This window comes from Polyodon spathula, chromosome 17, assembly GCF_017654505.1.
Source record: "Polyodon spathula isolate WHYD16114869_AA chromosome 17, ASM1765450v1, whole genome shotgun sequence".
Lineage (NCBI taxonomy): Eukaryota > Metazoa > Chordata > Actinopteri > Acipenseriformes > Polyodontidae > Polyodon > Polyodon spathula.
In genome coordinates this window covers 37,449,970-37,471,487 of record NC_054550.1, presented here as the reverse complement: position 1 = coordinate 37,471,487, position 21,518 = coordinate 37,449,970, and the positions used below count along the sequence as shown (strand labels likewise).

The window sequence follows — 21,518 nt, the reverse complement described above, 5'->3', positions numbered from 1 at the left end:
CTGTGCTTGTGTGTGCAGGGAGACAGGGGGCTCTGTGCTTGTGTGTGCAGGGAGACAGGGGGCTCTGTGCTTGTGTGTGCAGGGAGACAGGGGGCTCTGTGCTTGTGTGTGCAGGGAGACAGGGGGCTCTGTGCTTGTGTGTGCAGGGAGACAGGGGGCTCTGTGCTTGTGTGTGCAGGGAGACAGGGGGCTCTGTGCTCGTGTGTGCAGGGAGACAGGGGGCTCTGTGCTTGTGTGTGCAGGGAGACAGGGGGCTCTGTGCTTGTGTGTGCAGGGAGACAGGAGGCTCTGTGCTTGTGTGTGCAGGGAGACAGGGGGCTCTGTGCTTGTCTGTGCAGGGAGAGGGGAGGGGCTGCTCCTGAGACAGGGGGCTCTGTGCTTGTGTGTGCAGGGAGACAGGGGGCTCTGTGCTTGTGTGTGCAGGGAGACAGGGGGCTCTGTGCTTGTGTGTGCAGGGAGACAGGGGGCTCTGTGCTTGTGTGTGCAGGGAGACAGGGGGCTCTGTGCTTGTGTGTGCAGGGAGACAGGGGGCTCTGTGCTTGTGTGTGCAGGGAGACAGGGGGCTCTGTGCTTGTGTGTGCAGGGAGACAGGGGGCTCTGTGCTTGTGTGTGCAGGGGCTGCTCCTGAGACAGGGGGCTCTGTGCTTGTGTGTGCAGGGAGACAGGGGGCTCTGTGCTTGTGTGTGCAGGGAGACAGGGGGCTCTGTGCTTGTGTGTGCAGGGAGACAGGGGGCTCTGTGCTTGTGTGTGCAGGGAGAGGGGAGGGGCTGCTCCAGAGACAGGGGGCTCTGTGCTTGTGTGTGCAGGGAGACAGGGGGCTCTGTGCTTGTGTGTGCAGGGAGACAGGGGGCTCTGTGCTTGTGTGTGCAGGGAGACAGGGGGCTCTGTGCTTGTGTGTGCAGGGAGACAGGGGGCTCTGTGCTTGTGTGTGCAGGGAGACAGGGGGCTCTGTGCTTGTGTGTGCAGGGAGACAGGGGGCTCTGTGCTTGTGTGTGCAGGGAGACAGGGGGCTCTGTGCTTGTGTGTGCAGGGAGACAGGGGGCTCTGTGCTTGTGTGTGCAGGGAGACAGGGGGCTCTGTGCTTGTGTGTGCAGGGAGACAGGGGGCTCTGTGCTTGTGTGTGCAGGGAGACAGGGGGCTCTGTGCTTGTGTGTGCAGGGAGACAGGGGGCTCTGTGCTTGTGTGTGCAGGGAGACAGGGGGCTCTGTGCTTGTGTGTGCAGGGAGACAGGGGGCTCTGTGCTTGTGTGTGCAGGGAGACAGGGGGCTCTGTGCTTGTGTAATCTAAAGAGTTGTTAGAGAAATCAAAAGGAAATTGACTTTATATGAAATGAATGAAACAAAGGAAAGACAAACAGCAGATACGAGAGGAGTTGTTCTGACAAACCATTAGAGTTGATGAATATTTGTTTGATTCAGTGATGTCTCGCTCATGGATTGATATTTAATAACACTCTGTAACACAATTTTTGTTCCTGGGTAGTAAGTGTTATTTCCTAATTGCTTATGCCTCAAAAGTATAGAAAATGGCTATTATTCCCCACAAACTTTGCTTTTGTGACCAGGAGAGTGATATTTCAAAATATCACTATTTCCAATGAGAAAACGGGCGCTTTTGTGTTTTTTCATTCACATAGTCAGAAAAAAACAACATATGAATCCAAATTAACATGTATTTATACTAAAGTAATACAAAAATGACTACAAAAGATTTAAAAGTGAGTAGTTTTTCGAGATTTACAATTATACTGTAAATTTACAGTATAATCGTCCTGTCCTGGTCACAAAAGCAAAGTTTGTGGGGAATAATAGCCATTTTCTATACTTTTGAGGCATAAGCAATTAGGAAATAACCCTTACTACCCAGGAACAAAAAAATAATAATAATTGTTACACTGTGTAATGCGCAGATTGGAAGTGATGGGAAAGCAACATTTCTTTCTCTAACACTTAACAGGTTTCTTGGTGTTTTATCAATGAAGTTGAAAAATGTCAAGCACTCACCAATTTTCTAGCAAATAATCTCTAAATATTTTTTGTAAAGCAATCATGCTTTCATGTCTTCTCTTTCTCATTCAGCTTTGTTTTGCAGTTAAACAGTTACAATATTGAGCTGTATAAATTGTGTGTGAAGGTTTTTTTTGGGGGGTGCTAAAGGCCCAGTATCTAAATATAAAGCAGAACAATGTTTTATTGACTATTGCTGACACATGTGAGGGAACAGTGTGGAGGACCCGAGTATCTGCACACTCTCCTGCCTGGCTTTCCCCACACTGACATAATCCACTGAAAAAGTCTTTAGAATTTCCCAACATTCTGTACGCCAGCGCCCTTGAAAACTTCACCGCGCAAACATTTTCAAAAGCAGCAACAAAACAAAGCTGATGGTAGCCCTGCTGGCAGAGAGTCTGGAATCCAGTCTTACCTGGGTTTCAACGAGCCCTCTTCCTGGACAGTCCAATTCAATACTATATTAGCATCAACCAAAAAAGAAAAAAAAAACCCATATACAAGAAAGCAGATTTGCTCTTTCCCTCTCACTGCTGTCTCACTGTCTCTTAACGATGTGTTCCAGAGTCCAAGCAGAACTGCAGAGGAGGGGGAGGAGAGACAGAACGACCTTTGAAAAGCATTTACAACTGCCCCTGTCCCACCTCTCTCACCTGACATCGCTCACTGCATGCAGCCTCTGCGTAAAGGTTACAGGAAGCAAGCCCTGGCACTCCTGCAGCTGAGGAAGGAGTCAGAGCAACTTCTAAAACAGTCGATAGCAGTGCTGAATGAGCAACGACAGAGACTCAAAAACGAGTAGAGAAAAAGAATGCAATAAAACATACAGAGAGCGAGGAGGCTTCACTTTATTACAAGATTAAAATACAATGACATTAAAAAAAAAACCATTCATTTAAAATACAAGATTACTTCTTTTTTAATTTTTGTTGTGGTTATATTTTACATAAAAATATACTTTTTTATATCTCAAATAGTTCCAGTCAGCGATTATAAAAGCACTAATAATGAATATATATCACATTCAGTTAGACAAGTTTGAGAAATGAGTAACAGAACCACAGAAAAAAAGGGAGGGGGAGAGAGAGAGAGACAGAGAGACAGAGAGAGAGAGGGAGGGAGAAAGAGGGGTAAAGAACAAGTGTGATTATGAGTGGGAGAGATTGATAGAATACAAATTGATAGACTATCCTTCTGAGTGAGCGATCGAGGGAGACAAGAATAAAATCTTAACTAACAGGAGGTGTGACGAGTCCTGGGGTTGACCGACACAAATTCACACAAAGAATTCTTCAGGAACGCAAACCTGACGTGCCGTGCAGTTTGGGAATGAACTAGAACAGCGCAGAAAAGGAAAAGATTCAGAAATCAATACATACAGGAAAGCTTGGGATGCAGGATCTAAACAACAGTCCAGTACTAGTAACAGTAACCCACTACAACACAGTGTCTCTGACAGCAGCTTCCAACTAACCCTGCTGCTCTCCCCTCTGTGCACAAACTCCCCTTCAAACAGGCAGTGCTGCGAAAACACAAGCGAGAAGCAGACTTCGTTTACTTACAATATACATACAAGCTTTTAACGAATTAATAAAATATGAAACATTTTTCATTTAAAAAATAAACTCACTTTATATATTATACGAACGTAAGCAATTACAGAGTGTGTGCTCTTGGGAGCAAACTGCTTTTAAATTATTATTTTATGAAGCAGAAGATGAAAACGTTTCAAATTTGTAACCATCTCCTCCCCACCCTACCTGAAGAGCAGCTAACAAGGAGCATGTAGCACATTGACATTTGAAAAGGAGCCATCTCTCAAGGGCATACAAGCCAGTGTCCTCGTATTCATTTCGTATTAATGCTGGTACACACGTTATTTATTTTTAAAAGCAGAAACTACATAATGATAAGGGGGCAGTGAAGAATTGTACAAATAGCTGCAGCTACAGTCTGATGCCAGCGGGTGTCACTGTGTGCTATGTAAACTCTTATTATAACCTATTATAGAATGGGTATGTATTATAGCCTCCCTGTCAGGGATAGAATTATTAGGTGTTGTTCTAAAGAAACCCCAGGTGATTTTGTATGTGTGCATTTGACAGAGAGGTTAGACGAGCTCTATAAGGGTTTGTTTCATTAGCACCACCCCCATGCGCTCAGTGGGCCAGATCCTGGGGAGGTGGTGATGATGACGAGGAGGAGGAGGAGGATGCCTAAACCACGGAGGCATTTCTGAGAGACACAGACTGGACAGCCTTCGGCAGGGTCTACAGAAGCCAGTCATAAGGAACGCACTCAATGCAGCGCAACAGCTACACCTGCTGGACCACAATTCTATCAGCACTTTACAAAAGAGAGACAACTACTACTACAACTATTAAAACGTTTCGGTGTCTTCTACAGAAAAAAACTCATTTAAATAAAACAGGGCGCAGATTAGTTTACTTACAAAAATGAACAATGTAGCCATGTTAGTGCTATCAGTGACGTGTCACGGCAGTACGTGCAATGTGTGCTGCCCTCTATGTAGTGTGTGTGTGTACATATACACACACTGAGAATGTGCACAGTGAAACATTAAAAGCTACTTTGAGAGTGAGGTGAGACGAGCGGTCCCATTACATTCATGTCCCCACTTCCTCCCAAGCTTCGTGTTTATCCAGCTCCTGCTCAGCCATTCTTTTTTAGATCTTTTTCATGTTTTCTTGATGGCTGCATTTGGAGCGTGGCTCTCAGCTGTACTGAAGACAAACTCTAGAACCATTCTGGACGAGCGGTCAGTGTCGATGCTACTCCTGTTACAATAATGCAAACTAACAAACACCAACAACTTCCCCTCAAAACACCTGGGTCTTGAATTTATAACCCAGCTCCTTCCTTCCTTCTTCTTATCTTCCAGCAAATTGTTATCACCTCCGACTGCGGAGCAGTTTGAGCCATTGCAGGGTTTGCCTGTGAGGCTGCTGCACTGTGCAGCCATGCAAACAGGCACATGGGTTAGACCTGGCACACACAGTGGAAACACGATGCCACTGCTTTCATTTGACACATAAACCCATGTGCTTGTAGTCTGATCACAAGCACCCCCATGACGATGAAACGTGCAAAACAAGGAGGTGTGGGAGTGAATATGCACGACTGTGCAACCAGCAGCACAGTGACAGCAACACTCACAACAGAGTGGATTCAGACAGGTTCTTCTGAACTGCCCTGGGTTACTATAGCACATTTTCACTTCAACACAAACACACAAGCTTATCTGCTGCCTAAGCAGAGCCCCCATGTGCACAACCTGCGCGATTACAGGCTACACAAAATACATGACAACGGTGTCTAAACTAAACTTCTAACCATGGTAAATTCCTGTGCACTGGGATAGAATACGCACTGACCATCGGTTACCATGGGTAGAATACGCACTGACCATCGGTTACCATGGGATAGAATACGCACTGACCATCGGTTACCATGGGTAGAATACGCACTGACCATCGGTTACCATGGGTAGAATACGCACTGACCATCGGTTACCATGGGTAGAATACGCACTGACCATCGGTTACCATGGGTAGAATACGCACTGACCATGGGTTACCATGGGTAGAATAGAATACGCACTGACCATAGGTTACCATGGGTAGAATACGCACTGACCATAGGTTACCATGGGTAGAATACGCACTGACCATAGGTTACCATGGGTAAATACGCACTGACCATAGGTTACCATGGGTAAATACGCACTGACCATAGGTTACCATGGGTAAATACGCACTGACCATAGGTTACCATGGGTAAATACGCACTGACCATAGGTTACCATGGGTAAATACGCACTGACCATAGGTTACCATGGGTAGAATACGCACTGACCATAGGTTACCATGGGTAGAATACGCACTGACCATCGGTTACCATGGGTAGAATACGCACTGACCATCGGTTACCATGGGTAGAATACGCACTGACCATCGGTTACCATGGGTAGAATACGCACTGACCATCGGTTACCATGGGTAGAATACGCACTGACCATGGGTTACCATGGGTAGAATACGCACTGACCATTACCATGGTTACCATGGGTAGAATACGCACTGACCATCGGTTACCATGGGTAGAATACGCACTGACCATCGGTTACCATGGGTAGAATACGCACTGACCATGGGTTACGCACTGACCATCGGACCATACGCACTGACCATCGGTTACCATGGGTAGAATACGCACTGACCATGGGTAGAATACGCACTGACCATCGGTTACCATGGGTAGAATACGCACTGACCATAGGTTACCATGGGTAGAATACGCACTGACCATCGGTTACCATGGGTAGAATACGCACTGACCATAGGTTACCATGGGTAGAATACGCACTGACCATGGATAGCATGAAATACGCACTGACCATCGGTTACCATGGGTAGAATACGCACTGACCATCGGTTACCATGGGTAGAATACGCACTGACCATGGGTAGAATACGCACTGACCATCGGTTACCATGGGTAGAATACGCACTGACCATCGGTTACCATGGGTAGAATACGCACTGACCATCGGTTACCATGGGTAGAATACGCACTGACCATCGGTTACCATGGGTAGAATACGCACTGACCATCAGTTACCATGGGTAGAATACGCACTGACCATAGGTTACCATGGGTAAATACGCACTGACCATAGGTTACCATGGGTAAATACGCACTGACCATGGGTAAATACGCACTGACCATAGGTTACCATGGGTAAATACGCACTGACCATAGGTTACCATGGGTAGAACACACATTGACCATAGGTTACCATGGGTAGAACACACATTGACCATAGGTTACCATGGCTTGCCATGTTTTTTTTTTTATTTATTCTTTAGCATACCTCTAAGAGCTGGAATGGGCGTTTTAAAATCAAGTTATATTTAAAAAAAAAAAAAAAAAAGGAGTATATTAGATATAGATATACTATATATATTATAGATATATTATATCATAATTATTATATAGAGGGAAAGAGAGAATACACACACACACACACACACACACACAACAGTGAATGTGTTGCTTTTAAAACCCCGGCCCCTGGTGCCCTACTCTCCTACTCTCCATGCAGGCCATCGCTGTGGTGCTTCCTGTGGGCGGGGGGCAGCAGGTGGGCAGGCAGCTCATTGGGCAGCTCGAAGCCTTCCAGCTTGATCTTGATGAGGTGCTGCGCCAGGGCGAACTCCTCGTCGTCCAGCATGCCATCCCTGTCGCAGTCAGACAGCTTCCAGATCTTGCCCAGCACGGAGTTGGGCAGCTTGGAGGACAGTAGCTCTTTCTTGGCGTTGGCTCCAGAGATGCGCCCGTTGATGGGGGAGAGGCTGTAGAAGACCTCGTCGTACTTGGGCTTGTCCCGCGCCACGATCCAGTCCTCTGTGTCGGCCCCCTCACCGACCCCCTCCCCGTAGCCGTGCCCGAAGGGCCCCTCCTGAGAGCCCTGGAAGGCTCCTCCGCTCACCATCCTCTCGGGCACGGTGCTCTCCTCCTCGCGGATCAGCGTCATTAGCTCCGCGATCCTGGTCGCCAGCATCTTGTCCACGGACTCGATGAGCTTCGGCTTCATGGGCGGGAACTTGCTGAAGTCGTAGTGCTGCAGCTGCTCCTGCGAGACAAAATCATCACAGGGGTGGAAACAACGCTCAAACTGCACAGCAGTGCCACCCATTCCAGGCTTTACTACCAGCTTGATTAGCCACAGTGTACAGGTGTGTCAAACTCCTAGTAAAACCAGGAATGGATCAAACTACTGGTCCTTACCTAGTTTGATGACACCGTCCTCGTGTCATCACTACTTGTCCTCAGAGTAAAGGTAGAGACGTAATAAGTCTTATAGGTGACTGTTTGATTTGTGATTTTGATTCTTTGTGTCAATGTCATTAAGACAATGATTACAGTTTCCCCACACATGAAGCACACATCCCTCCCGCCTACCATAAACCACACATAAGTCACACATGTGCAGGTCCTGGAGGGATGTGGTATTTGGTGTGTTCAGTGTGTAGGGAGGAGGGGATGGTATTTGGTGTGTAGTTCAGTGTGTAGGGAGGAGGGGATGGTATTTGGTGTGTTCAGTGTGTAGGGAGGAGGGGATGGTATTTGGTGTGTTCAGTGTGTAGGGAGGAGGGGATGGTATTTGGTGTGTAGTTCAGTGTGTAGGGAGGAGGGGATGGTATTTGGTGTGTAGTTCAGTGTGTAGGGAGGAGGAAATGGTATTTGGTGTGTAGTTCAGTGTGTAGGGAGGAGGAAATGGTATTTGGTGTGTAGTTCAGTGTGTAGGGAGGAGGAAATGGTATTTGGTGTGTAGTTCAGTGTGTAGGGAGGAGGGGATGGTATTTGGTGTGTTCAGTGTGTAGGGAGGAGGGGATGGTATTTGGTGTGTAGTTCAGTGTGTAGGGAGGAGGGGGTGGTATTTGGTGTGTTCAGTGTGTAGGGAGGAGGGGATGGTATTTGGTGTGTAGTTCAGTGTGTAGGGAGGAGGGGATGGTATTTGGTGTGTAGTTCAGTGTGTAGGGAGGAGGGGATGGTATTTGGTGTGTAGTTCAGTGTGTAGGGAGGAGGGGATGGTATTTGGTGTGTAGTTCAGTGTGTAGGGAGGAGGAAATGGTATTTGGTGTGTAGTTCAGTGTGTAGGGAGGAGGGGATGGTATTTGGTGTGTAGTTCAGTGTGTAGGGAGGAGGGGATGGTATTTGGTGTGTTCAGTGTGTAGGGAGGAGGGGATGGTATTTGGTGTGTTCAGTGTGTAGGGAGGAGGGGATGGTATTTGGTGTGTTCAGTGTGTAGGGAGGAGGGGATGGTGTTTGGTGTGTAGTTCAGTGTGTAGGGAGGAGGGGATGGTATTTGGTGTGTTCAGTGTGTAGGGAGGAGGGGATGGTATTTGGTGTGTAGTTCAGTGTGTAGGGAGGAGGGGATGGTGTTTGGTGTGTTCAGTGTGTAGGGAGGAGGGGTGTGGTATTTGGTGTGTAGTTCAGTGTGTAGGGAGGAGGGGATGGTATTTGGTGTGTAGTTCAGTGTGTAGGGAGGAGGGGATGGTATTTGGTGTGTAGTTCAGTGTGTAGGGAGGAGGGGATGCTATTTGGTGTGTAGTTCAGTGAGTAGGGAGGAGGGGATGGTATTTGGTGTGTAGTTCAGTGTGTAGGGAGGAGGAAATGGTATTTGGTGTGTAGTTCAGTGTGTAGGGAGGAGGGGATGGTATTTGGTGTGTTCAGTGTGTAGGGAGGAGGGGATGGTATTTGGTGTGTTCAGTGTGTAGGGAGGAGGGGATGGTATTTGGTGTGTAGTTCAGTGTGTAGGGAGGAGGGGATGGTATTTGGTGTGTAGTTCAGTGTGTAGGGAGGAGGGGATGGTATTTGGTGTGTAGTTCAGTGTGTAGGGAGGAGGGGATGGTATTTGGTGTGTAGTTCAGTGTGTAGGGAGGAGGAAATGGTATTTGGTGTGTAGTTCAGTGTGTAGGGAGGAGGGGATGGTATTTGGTGTGTTCAGTGTGTAGGGAGGAGGGGATGGTATTTGGTGTGTAGTTCAGTGTGTAGGGAGGAGGGGATGGTATTTGGTGTGTAGTTCAGTGTGTAGGGAGGAGGGGGTGGTATTTGGTGTGTAGTTCAGTGTGTAGGGAGGAGGGGATGGTATTTGGTGTGTTCAGTGTGTAGGGAGGGGGGGGTGGTATTTGGTGTGTTCAGTGTGTAGGGAGGAGGGGATGGTATTTGGTGTGTTCAGTGTGTAGGGAGGAGGGGATGGTATTTGGTGTGTAGTTCAGTGTGTAGGGAGGAGGGGATGGTATTTGGTGTGTAGTTCAGTGTGTAGGGAGGAGGGGATGGTATTTGGTGTGTAGTTCAGTGTGTAGGGAGGAGGGGATGGTATTTGGTGTGTTTCAGTGTGTAGGGAGGAGGGGATGGTATTTGGTGTGTAGTTCAGTGTGTAGGGAGGAGGGGATGGTATTTGGTGTGTTCAGTGTGTAGGGAGGAGGGGATGGTATTTGGTGTGTAGTTCAGTGTGTAGGGAGGAGGGGATGGTATTTGGTGTGTTCAGTGTGTAGGGAGGAGGGGATGGTATTTGGTGTGTTCAGTGTGTAGGGAGGAGGGGGTGGTATTTGGTGTGTTCAGTGTGTAGGGAGGAGGGGGTGGTATTTGGTGTGTTCAGTGTGTAGGGAGGAGGGGATGGTATTTGGTGTGTTCAGTGTGTAGGGAGGAGGGGATGGTATTTGGTGTGTTCAGTGTGTAGGGAGGAGGGGATGGTATTTGGTGTGTAGTTCAGTGTGTAGGGAGGAGGGGATGTGTAGGGAGGAGGGGATGGTATTTGGTGTATTCAGTGTGTAGGGAGGAGGGGATGGTATTTGGTGTGTAGTTCAGTGAGTAGGGAGGAGGGGATGGTATTTGCTGTGTAGTTCAGTGTGTAGGGAGGAGGGGATGGTATTTGGTGTGTAGTTCAGTGTGTAGGGAGGAGGGGATGGTATTTGGTGTGTAGTTCAGTGTGTAGGGAGGAGGGGATGGTATTTGGTGTGTTCAGTGTGTAGGGAGGAGGGGATGGTATTTGGTGTGTTCAGTGTGTAGGGAGGAGGGGATGGTATTTGGTGTGTTCAGTGAGTAGGGAGGAGGGGATGGTATTTGGTGTGTAGTTCAGTGTGTAGGGAGGAGGGGATGGTATTTGGTGTGTAGTTCAGTGTGTAGGGAGGAGGGGATGGTATTTGGTGTGTAGTTCAGTGTGTAGGGAGGAGGGGATGGTATTTGGTGTGTAGTTCAGTGTGTAGGGAGGAGGGGATGGTATTTGGTGTGTAGTTCAGTGTGTAGGGAGGAGGGGATGGTGTTTGGTGTGTAGTTCAGTGTGTAGGGAGGAGGGGATGGTATTTGGTGTGTAGTTCAGTGTGTAGGGAGGAGGGGATGGTATTTGGTGTGTTGTAGGGAGGAGGGGATGGTATTTGGTGTGTTCAGTGTGTAGGGAGGAGGGGATGGTATTTGGTGTAGTTCAGTGTGTAGGGAGGAGGGGATGGTATTTGGTGTGGTATTTGGTGTGTTCAGTGTGTAGGGAGGAGGGGATGGTATTTGGTGTGTAGTTCAGTGTGTAGGGAGGAGGGGATGGTATTTGGTGTGTAGTTCAGTGTGTAGGGAGGAGGAGGAAATGGTATTTGGTGTGTAGTTCAGTGTGTAGGGAGGAGGGGATGGTATTTGGTGTGTAGTTCAGTGTGTAGGGAGGAGGGGATGGTATTTGGTGTGTAGTTCAGTGTGTAGGGAGGAGGGGATGGTATTTGGTGTGTAGTTCAGTGTGTAGGGAGGAGGGGATGGTATTTGGTGTGTAGTTCAGTGTGTAGGGAGGAGGGGATGGTATTTGGTGTGTAGTTCAGTGTGTAGGGAGGTGTAGGGAGGAGGGGATGGTATTTGGTGTGTTCAGTGTGTAGGGAGGAGGGGATGGTATTTGGTGTGTAGTTCAGTGTGTAGGGAGGAGGGGGTGGTATTTGGTGTATGGTATTTGGTGTGTAGTTCAGTGTGTAGGGAGGAGGGGATGGTATTTGGTGGTATTTGGTGTGTATTCAGTGTGTAGGGAGGAGGGGATGCTGGTGTGTTCAGTGTGTAGGGAGGAGGAGGTGGTTTTTGGTGTGTTCAGTGTGTAGGGAGGAGGGGATGGTATTTGGTGTGTTCAGTGTGTAGGGAGGAGGGGATGGTGTTTGGTGTGTAGTTCAGTGTGTAGGGAGGAGGGGATGGTATTTGGTGTGTTCAGTGTGTAGGGAGGAGGGGATGGTGTTTGGTGTGTTGTTCAGTGTGTAGGGAGGAGGGGATGGTATTTGGTGTGTAGTTCAGTGTGTAGGGAGGAGGGGATGGTATTTGGTGTGTAGTTCAGTGTGTAGGGAGGAGGGGATGGTATTTGGTGTGTTCAGTGAGTAGGGAGGAGGGGATGGTATTTGGTGTGTTCAGTGTGTAGGGAGGAGGGGATGGTATTTGGTGTGTTCAGTGTGTAGGGAGGAGGGGATGGTATTTGGTGTGTTTCAGTGTGTAGGGAGGAGGGGATGGTATTTGGTGTGTAGTTCAGTGGGTAGGGAGGAGGGGATGGTATTTGGTGTATTCAGTGTGTAGGGAGGAGGGGATGCTATTTGGTGTGTAGTTCAGTGTGTAGGGAGGAGGGGATGGTATTTGGTGTAGTTCAGTGTGTAGGGAGGAGGAAATGGTATTTGGTGTGTAGTTCAGTGTGTAGGGAGGAGGAAATGGTATTTGGTGTGTAGTTCAGTGTGTAGGGAGGAGGAAATGGTATTTGGTGTGTTGTTCAGTGTGTAGGGAGGAGGGGATGGTATTTGGTGTGTTCAGTGTGTAGGGAGGAGGGGATGCTATTTGGTGTGTAGTTCAGTGAGTAGGGAGGAGGGGATGGTATTTGCTGTGTAGTTCAGTGTGTAGGGAGGAGGGGATGGTATTTGGTGTGTAGTTCAGTGTGTAGGGAGGAGGGGATGGTGTTTGGTGTGTAGTTCAGTGTGTAGGGAGGAGGGGATGGTATTTGGTGTATTCAGTGTGTAGGGAGGAGGGGATGGTATTTGGTGTGTAGTTCAGTGTGTAGGGAGGAGGGGATGGTATTTGGTGTGTTCAGTGTGTAGGGAGGAGGAAATGGTATTTGGTGTGTATTCAGTGTGTAGGGAGGAGGGGATGGTATTTGGTGTGTAGTTCAGTGTGTAGGGAGGAGGGGATGGTATTTGGTGTGTTCAGTGTGTAGGGAGGAGGGGATGGTATTTGGTGTGTAGTTCAGTGTGTAGGGAGGAGGGGATGGTATTTGGTGTGTAGTTCAGTGTGTAGGGAGGAGGGGATGGTATTTGGTGTAAGTCTATCTGTTTCGCTCCCCACCTCCCTTATCTCCGTCTCCCTGTCATCTGTTAAGGACCTTCGTTCCGAGGGGAGGGTATAGGCTGTGTCGTCGCTCCCACCTCCGCTACCATAATGACGGGTACACATGGTATTGGTGTGAGTTTGGTGCAAACGCGCGCCCCAGTCCCTCCTGTTTTTTTTTCATGGCCTGTTTGGGTGCCCACATCCAAACCAGGACATGTCGTTAAGTTCACAGGGAGGCTCGGGGGTGGGTGTTGGGTTGTCTCGCTCCCCTACCGGATGAAACCACACATTCAGTGTGTCAGGCAGGAGTCGTGCTCCCCTACATGAAACCACACAAGTCACACATTACCTCCTCCCCTAGGCCATGTGCTGTTTAAACCACAAAGTGATGGTGATTTGTGCAGTCCAGCCCTACACGGGAGTGACCACACAGGGAGGAGGGTCACATTGGTGTGTTCGTGGGTAGTCCCGGCTACCGAGTTGTATTCTCCAGTGGGAACCAGGTACAGTGGTGACGGTTCCCGGACAGTGTGTGGGGGGGGGGGGGTGGTATTTGGTGTGTAGTTCAGTGAGTAGGGAGGAGGGGGTGGTATTTGGTGTGTTCAGTGTGTAGGGAGGAGGGGATGGTATTTGGTGTGTTCAGTGTGTAGGGAGGAGGGGATGGTATTTGGTGTGTAGTTCAGTGTGTAGGGAGGAGGGGATGGTATTTGGTGTATTCAGTGTGTAGGGAGGAGGGGATGCTATTTGGTGTGTAGTTCAGTGTGTAGGGAGGAGGGGATGGTATTTGGTGTGTAGTTCAGTGTGTAGGGAGGAGGGGGTGGTATTTGGTGTGTTCAGTGTGTAGGGAGGAGGGGGTGGTATTTGGTGTGTAGCCCCCACTTTTTTACGTTTCAGTGTGTAGGGAGGAGGGTTGGGGGTGGGTATTTGATGTGGTCAGTGGTGTAGGGAGCACAGGGTATTGTGATTTGGTGTGTAGTCAGTGTTGTAGGGAGGAGGATGGTATTTGGTGTGTTCAGTGTGTAGGGAGGAGGGGGTGGTGTTTGGTGTGTAGTTCAGTGTGTAGGGAGGAGGGGATGGTATTTGGTGTGTAGTTCAGTGTGTAGGGAGGAGGGGATGGTATTTGGTGTGTAGTTCAGTGTGTAGGGAGGAGGGGATGGTATTTGGTGTGTAGTTCAGTGTGTAGGGAGGAGGAAATGGTATTTGGTGTGTTTGTCCCTGGGTCAGTTGAGTAGGAGGACGGGCTCCACATTTGGTGTCTTGTGTCAGTGGTACCCATAGGGGGAGGTGGTTTTGTTTGGTGTGTTCAGTGTGTAGGGAGGAGGGGATGGTATTTGGTGTGTAGTTCAGTGTGTAGGGAGGAGGGGATGGTATTTGGTGTGTGTTCAGTGTGTAGGGAGGAGGGGATGGTATTTGGTGTGTTCAGTGTGTAGGGAGGAGGGGATGGTATTTGGTGTGTAGTTCAGTGTGTAGGGAGGAGGGGATGGTATTTGGTGTGTAGTTCAGTGTGTAGGGAGGAGGGGATGGTATTTGGTGTGTAGTTCAGTGTGTAGGGAGGAGGGGATGGTATTTGGTGTGTTCAGTGTGTAGGGAGGAGGGGTGGTGTTTCCCGTGTGTAGGGAGGAGTGGGATGGTACTTGGTGTGTCCCCCTCACTTGTTTTGTTTTGGGTGTCTCTGTGTCCAGTGTGTAGGAAGGGGATGGTATTTGGTGTAGTTCAGTGTGTAGGGAGGAGGGGATGGTATTTGGTGTGTAGTTCAGTGTGTAGGGAGGAGGGGATGGTATTTGGTGTATAGTTCAGTGTGTAGGGAGGAGGGGATGCTATTTGGTGTGTAGTTCAGTGTGTAGGGAGGAGGGGATGGTATTTGCTGTGTAGTTCAGTGTGTAGGGAGGAGGAAATGGTATTTGGTGTGTAGTTCAGTGTGTAGGGAGGAGGGGAATGGTATTTGGTGTGTAGTTCAGTGTGTAGGGAGGAGGGGATGGTATTTGGTGTGTAGTTCAGTGTGTAGGGAGGAGGGGATGGTATTTGGTGTGTAGTTCAGTGTGTAGGGAGGAGGGGATGGTATTTGGTGTGTTCAGTGTGTAGGGAGGAGGGGATGGTATTTGGTGTGTTCAGTGTGTAGGGAGGAGGGGATGGTGTTTGGTGTGTAGTTCAGTGAGTAGGGAGGAGGGGATGGTATTTGGTGTGTTCAGTGTGTAGGGAGGAGGGGATGGTATTTGGTGTGTAGTTCAGTGAGTAGGGAGGAGGGGATGGTATTTGCTGTGTAGTTCAGTGTGGTATTTGGTGTGTAGTTCAGGTGTAGGGAGGAGGAAATGGTATTTGGTGTGTAGTTCAGTGTGTAGGGAGGAGGAAATGGTATTTGGTGTGTAGTTCAGTGTGTAGGGAGGAGGGGTATGGTGTGTAGTTCAGTGTGTAGGGAGGAGGAAATTTGGTGTGTTCAGTGTGTAGGGAGGAGGGGATGGTATTTGGTGTGTAGTTCAGTGTGTAGGGAGGAGGGGATGGTATTTGGTGTGTTCAGTGTGTAGGGAGGAGGGGATGGTATTTGGTGTGTTCAGTGTGTAGGGAGGAGGGGATGGTATTTGGTGTGTAGTTCAGACACCCATCCCTCCTCCCCATAGGATAATGCGGGACCGCGCTCACACATCCCTCCGTGAGTATCCATAAACCACCCAGCAAAAGTGAATGGTATTGGTTTGTGTCAGGGTGAGGTGAGGCATCATCAAGTCACAAATACCTCCTCCCATACCATACAAAACACACAAAGCACACATCCCTACTCCCCTACCATAAAAAAACCACACAAAGTCACACATCCCTCCTCCCCTACATAAACCAAACAAGTAACACATCCCTGCCACCCCTACCACAAACCACACATAAAAGTCACTGCATCCCTCTCCCATTGGTGTTTGGTGTGTAGTTCAGTGTGTAGGGAGGGGGGGATGGTATTTGGTGTGTTCAGTGTGTAGGGAGGAGGGGATGGTATTTGGTGTGTTCAGTGTGTAGGGAGGAGGGGATGGTATTTGGTGTGTAGTTCAGTGTGTAGGGAGGAGGGGATGGTATTTGGTGTGTTCAGTGTGTAGGGAGGAGGGGATGCTATTTGGTGTGTAGTTCAGTGTGTAGGGAGGAGGGGATGGTATTTGGTGTGTAGTTTTGGTTGTGTTCAGTGTGTAGGGAGGAGGGGATGGTATTTGGTGTGTAGTTCAGTGTGTAGGGAGGAGGGGATGGTATTTGGTGTGTAGTTCAGTGTGTAGGGAGGAGGGGATGGTATTTGGTGTGTAGTTCAGTGTGTAGGGAGGAGGGGATGGTATTTGGTGTGTAGTTCAGTGTGTAGGGAGGAGGGGATGGTATTTGGTGTGTAGTTCAGTGTGTAGGGAGGAGGGGATGGTATTTGGTGTGTTCAGTGTGTAGGGAGGAGGGGATGGTATTTGGTGTGTAGTTCAGTGTGTAGGGAGGAGGGGATGGTATTTGGTGTGTTCAGTGTGTAGGGAGGAGGGGGTGGTATTTGGTGTGTTCAGTGTGTAGGGAGGAGGGGCTTCTGGTGGGTTGGGGGTGGTATTTGGTGTGTTCAGTGTGTAGGGAGGAGGGGATGGTGTTTGGTGTGTAGTTCAGTGTGTAGGGAGGAGGGGATGGTATTTGGTGTGTTCAGTGTGTAGGGAGGAGGGGGTGGTATTTGGTGTGTTCAGTGTGTAGGGAGGAGGGGATGGTATTTGGTGTGTAGTTCAGTGTGTAGGGAGGAGGGGGTGGTATTTGGTGTGTTCAGTGTGTAGGGAGGAGGGGATGGTATTTGGTGTGTAGTTCAGTGTGTAGGGAGGAGGGGGTGGTATTTGGTGTGTTTCAGTGTGTAGGGAGGAGGGGGTGGTATTTGGTGTGTAGTTCAGTGTGTAGGGAGGAGGAAATGGTATTTGGTGTGTAGTTCAGTGTGTAGGGAGGAGGGGATGGTATTTGGTGTGTAGTTCAGTGTGTAGGGAGGAGGGGATGGTATTTGGTGTGTAGTTCAGTGTGTAGGGAGGAGGGGATGGTATTTGGTGTGTTCAGTGTGTAGGGAGGAGGGGATGGTATTTGGTGTGTAGTTCAGTGTGTAGGGAGGAGGGGATGGTATTTGGTGTGTTCAGTGTGTGGGGAGGAGGGGGTGGTATTTGGTGTGTTCAGTGTGTAGGGAGGAGGGGGTGGTATTTGGTGTGTTCAGTGTGTAGGGAGGAGGGGATGGTATTTGGTGTGTAGTTCAGTGTGTAGGGAGGAGGGGATGGTATTTGCATTGTGTAGGGAGGAGGGGGGGGGATTTGGTTCCCTAGTGTTCTGTTGTTCCTGGTAGTCAGGTAAGGGACCACACCATCAAAGGTCACACATCTCCTCCTTTATTTGGCAACCCACAGTTCAGTACACATAGGGAGATCAGTTGGTGTTCATAACCGTGTGTAGTAGGGAGTGTAGAGGAGGGTAAGGATGGCTATTTGGATGGTATACTTATTTGGTGTGTTCAGTGTGTAGGGAGGAGGGGATGGTATTTGGTGTGTAGTTCAGTGTGTAGGGAGGAGGGGATGGTGTTTGGTGTGTAGTTCAGTGTGTAGGGAGGAGGGGATGGTATTTGGTGTGTAGTTCAGTGAGTAGGGAGGAGGGGGTGGTATTTGGTGTGTTCAGTGTGTAGGGAGGAGGGGGTGGTATTTGGTGTGTAGTTCAGTGAGTAGGGAGGAGGGGATGGTATTTGGTGTGTAGTTCAGTGTGTAGGGAGGAGGGGATGGTATTTGGTGTGTAGTTCAGTGTGTAGGGAGGAGGGGATGGTATTTGGTGTGTAGTTCAGTGTGTAGGGAGGAGGGGATGGTATTTGGTGTGTAGTTCAGTGTGTAGGGAGGAGGGGATGGTATTTGGTGTGCAGTGTCTGTGCGCAGTGCCTGTATCTGTGTGCAGTGTCTGTGCGCAGTGCCTGTATCTGTGTGCAGTGTCTGTGCGCAGTGCCTGTATCTGTGTGCAGTGTCTGTGCGCAGTGCCTGTATCTGTGTGCAGTGTCTGTGCGCAGTGCCTGTATCTGTGTGCAGTGTTTGTGCGCAGTGCCTGTATCTGTGTGCAGTGTCTGTGCGCAGTGCCTGTATCTGTGTGCAGTGTCTGTGCGCAGTGCCTGTATCTGTGTGCAGTGTCTGTGCGCAGTGCCTGTATCTGTGTGCAGTGTCTGTGTGTTTTACCTGCATCCTGACGACGGGCGGGAAGTCTCCCGGCGAGATGTGATGCTCTCTCTGCAGGGTGGTGTAGATCTCAGGCAGTTTGCTGATCAGCTCCTTCTTCTTGGAGTCCTTCCCGAACATGGCCGGCATCTCCTTCTTCAAGTGGCTGATGATGTAAGCGTGGACCTGCCACACGGGAACAGTGTGTTTACAGACAGGTTTAAAATCGACGCCAGGACAGAAATGACACTCGCATTGCGTAGCAGTTTCGGCCATTGCAGGTTTTACTATGAGCTTGGGGTGCCACAGTGTACAGGTAACAAGCTCAGGTGTGTCTTATTAAACTCAGCAAAACCAGGAATGGATCAAACTGCTGTGAAATATTTCCACCTCTGGAGCAGCGTGTATCTGATGACAGCGGCACAGAACAACCTTTACAAACGTATGAAGCACACTGTACAAATTATCGCTCTTGCAGGAGGACTTTTCGCACCATGGTTTCGGAAACTTTCGGATCTGAAAAAGAAACCCTGGGGGCTGTGAGGGACCCTGCAGCCAACTCACTCCCACAGCTCCCAAGCACTGAGGATAGCAGAGACAAGGAAACAGAGTGTGGGACAGAGGAAGGAAGGACTTCTCTCACGCTTTCCTATTCCCTCATTCATTCGGGTCCTTTTCCTTTCAACACAGATTCTGATCTGAAACAGCGAGGAACCAGCCGAGCCCAGGAAAGATAACAAAAACATTAAAAAAAAAAAAAAAATACATGTCTCATCATGATCCATAATGTTTTTCTTTTAATATCAACAGCTGCCAGGGCTTGAGACGACCTTCAAATCCCTGAACGGTTTATAAAAACAGTGGGAAGCAGAAAGCATTCATAATAACAACAATAACACCACAAAGGTAAGTGAATGGCATGGACACAGATTCCCACATCCATTCTTCTTCAGGATATCCCTTGTTTAAGATGCAGTGTCTGCTACAAGAGTGGAGCAGCGACTGGCAACGGCACAAGTAAACATGACAGTCAAACAACAAGAGCTTTCGAGGAGTCCAGCTTCAGGTTACAATGAAGACGGGGCGCAAAACAAGACGACAAACAGGAAGCTCCTCCCTGGAACGCTGAGCCAGTCCAGTAACTGGCAGGACCTGCAGTGACGCCAGCCAGCAGCCGGGCACTGGGAGTGTTCGGCAGGAAGGAAGGAAGAGCACATTAATTTCCTTTCCCTCTGGCCTGACTGATGGAAACTCACTCCGGAAGAGATAAGCCGGGCCTGGCTCACAGCTGAGAGTGTTTGTGCTTGCTTATGAACACCACAAACTACCAATAAAGGTGGCAGCACTGTTAAAAATAAACCAGCACTGTCGTGCTTCCCTGGTCTGCTTCCAATATTTGTTTAGCTTCTCTGAGCAACGTTGTCAATTGTTTATTTTATTTTGTTCCATTCTGTTCACATTCAGAATTAAACAGCGCAGGTATACTCATGTGTACACCAGCCAAAGAAACTTGCTTTCAAAATCTTACTCAGTTACTGTGCATACACAAGGGCACATGCAACTGGTACAGTGGAACATTACAATTTGATAAGAAGAACATCTCATCTCCCCCGAACAATAGCTACATGCGACCCGTAATGTGGAACTTTAGACCTTTCAAACATCTTTCCCATCTCCCCTCCCCTCCCCTCGTACCTTGGCGAGCCGTGCTCTCTTGATGAGGTCGTTGAGTTTGCGCAGGGCTGCGTTGCGTGGGAGGCTCTGGATGTCTTTGAACAGGTCCTGGGCCTCAGCCTCGAAGAGCTTGCGGTTCTCCGTGTTCTGCAGGGGTTTGGACCAGAAGGAGCCCAGGTACACGCGCGCCACCTCGGGGGTGTTCAACACCTTGCCCAGCGACCACATGAGGGCGCCGTACACCCGCATCAGCTGCTGCGTGTCCACCTGGTCGGCCTTGTTGAGCACCACGAGGATCTTGTCGTCCTGGCCGCGGAATGAGCGGATGGCCTCCGAGAACTCGTCCGAGATGTCCAGCTTGTGCGCATCGAAGAGCAGGATGATGCGATCCACCCGCTCCCCGAACCACTGCAGCACCTGGGCGAAGTCATAGCCTGCAGGGGGCCGAGCAAACATGCAAAGAGAGGGCGTGATCACTGAACCAAGCACACATTATATATAACAGAGAGGGCGTGATCACTGAACCAAGCACACACACACACTGCAGTATCCTGGTGACTATTCATTGGGTTACTGGCACTTCAAACCACAAGGACAGCCCAGCCTGCAAGCCCAAACACAAGCTCAGCAAAACCAGTTTCACAAGAAGGAGGAATCCAGACCCGGGCAATCCTGCAGTGCAGGCTCGCTCTGCATTTAGCATTTTTTTTTATTTTTGTGGTTTTAATTTAGAAGTTCAAAACACCCAGTTGTGTAACTAGAAGTATATGCAGGAGAACTATATATATTTTATTGGACTTACAAGCTTTTATCAGAATTTTTTTTTAAGAATGAAACAGTACATAGAGCCCAAAAGTTCACTGAAAGAGCCAGGATTAAGACACGCCAAGGGGTGTTGTTCTACTCGTGGCAGCCAAGCCCTGAACCACAGCTGAACACCCCAGTGTTACTGCACTTCTAAAACGCCTCCCTTTTACAGGGAGCAGCCAGCCAGGTCTAATGGAACTCAAGAGTGGAGAGGTTCAAACGGGAACGCACTTCACAAGCAAACTGACCCTTGTTTCAGCATTGATTTTGTACATTATTCTTTTTATTGCTGTTCAGTTTTTAAAAAAAAACAACGCAGAAGCATAGAGGGCACAAAACAGGGCTATAAAAAGCTTCACACAGATGACACTGGTGCTCTAGTTGTTTTTTGCAGCGTGCTGCATCAAGTATCTGTAGAGTATGTCTTCTGTACTGTCCGGGTCCGAACACACAATTGCAGACAATAACAATAAGTCTTTGTTGAGACTACCTAGAAACATGGCTTCAGCTTTTCAGCGTTTCATTACTTGCAGTTTATTTGTGTTTACTTTCATCTGAACTCTACTCAATATCTGCTCATTCACTCACACAGAGAAACTGAGAGCACAAAGCAGAGCCGCTGCACACAGAGAGACTGACAGCACAAAGCAGAGCCGCTGCCCACAGAGAGACTGAGAGCACAAAGCAGAGCCGCTGCCCACAGAGAGACTGAGAGCACAAAGCAGAGCCGCTGCACACAGAGAGACTGAGAGCACAAAGCAGAGCCGCTGCACACAGAGAGACTGAGAGCACAAAGCAGAGCCGCTGCACACAGAGAGACTGAGAGCACAAAGCAGAGCCGCTGCACACAGAGAGACTGAGAGCACAAAGCAGAGCCGCTGCACACAGAGACTGAGAGCACAAAGCAGAGCCGCTGCACACAGAGAGACTGAGAGCACAAAGCAGAGCCGCTGCACACAGAGAGAGAGAGCACAAAGCAGAGCCGCTGCACACAGAGAGACTGAGAGCACAAAGCAGAGCC

General features: G+C 49.0%; 1 pseudogene; it reads right to left on the bottom strand.

Moving 5' to 3' along the window:
• Window positions 1-7,067: 7,067 nt before the first annotated feature.
• LOC121329710 overlaps window positions 7,068-21,518 on the bottom strand; it is a 32,272-nt pseudogene continuing 17,821 nt past the window's right edge.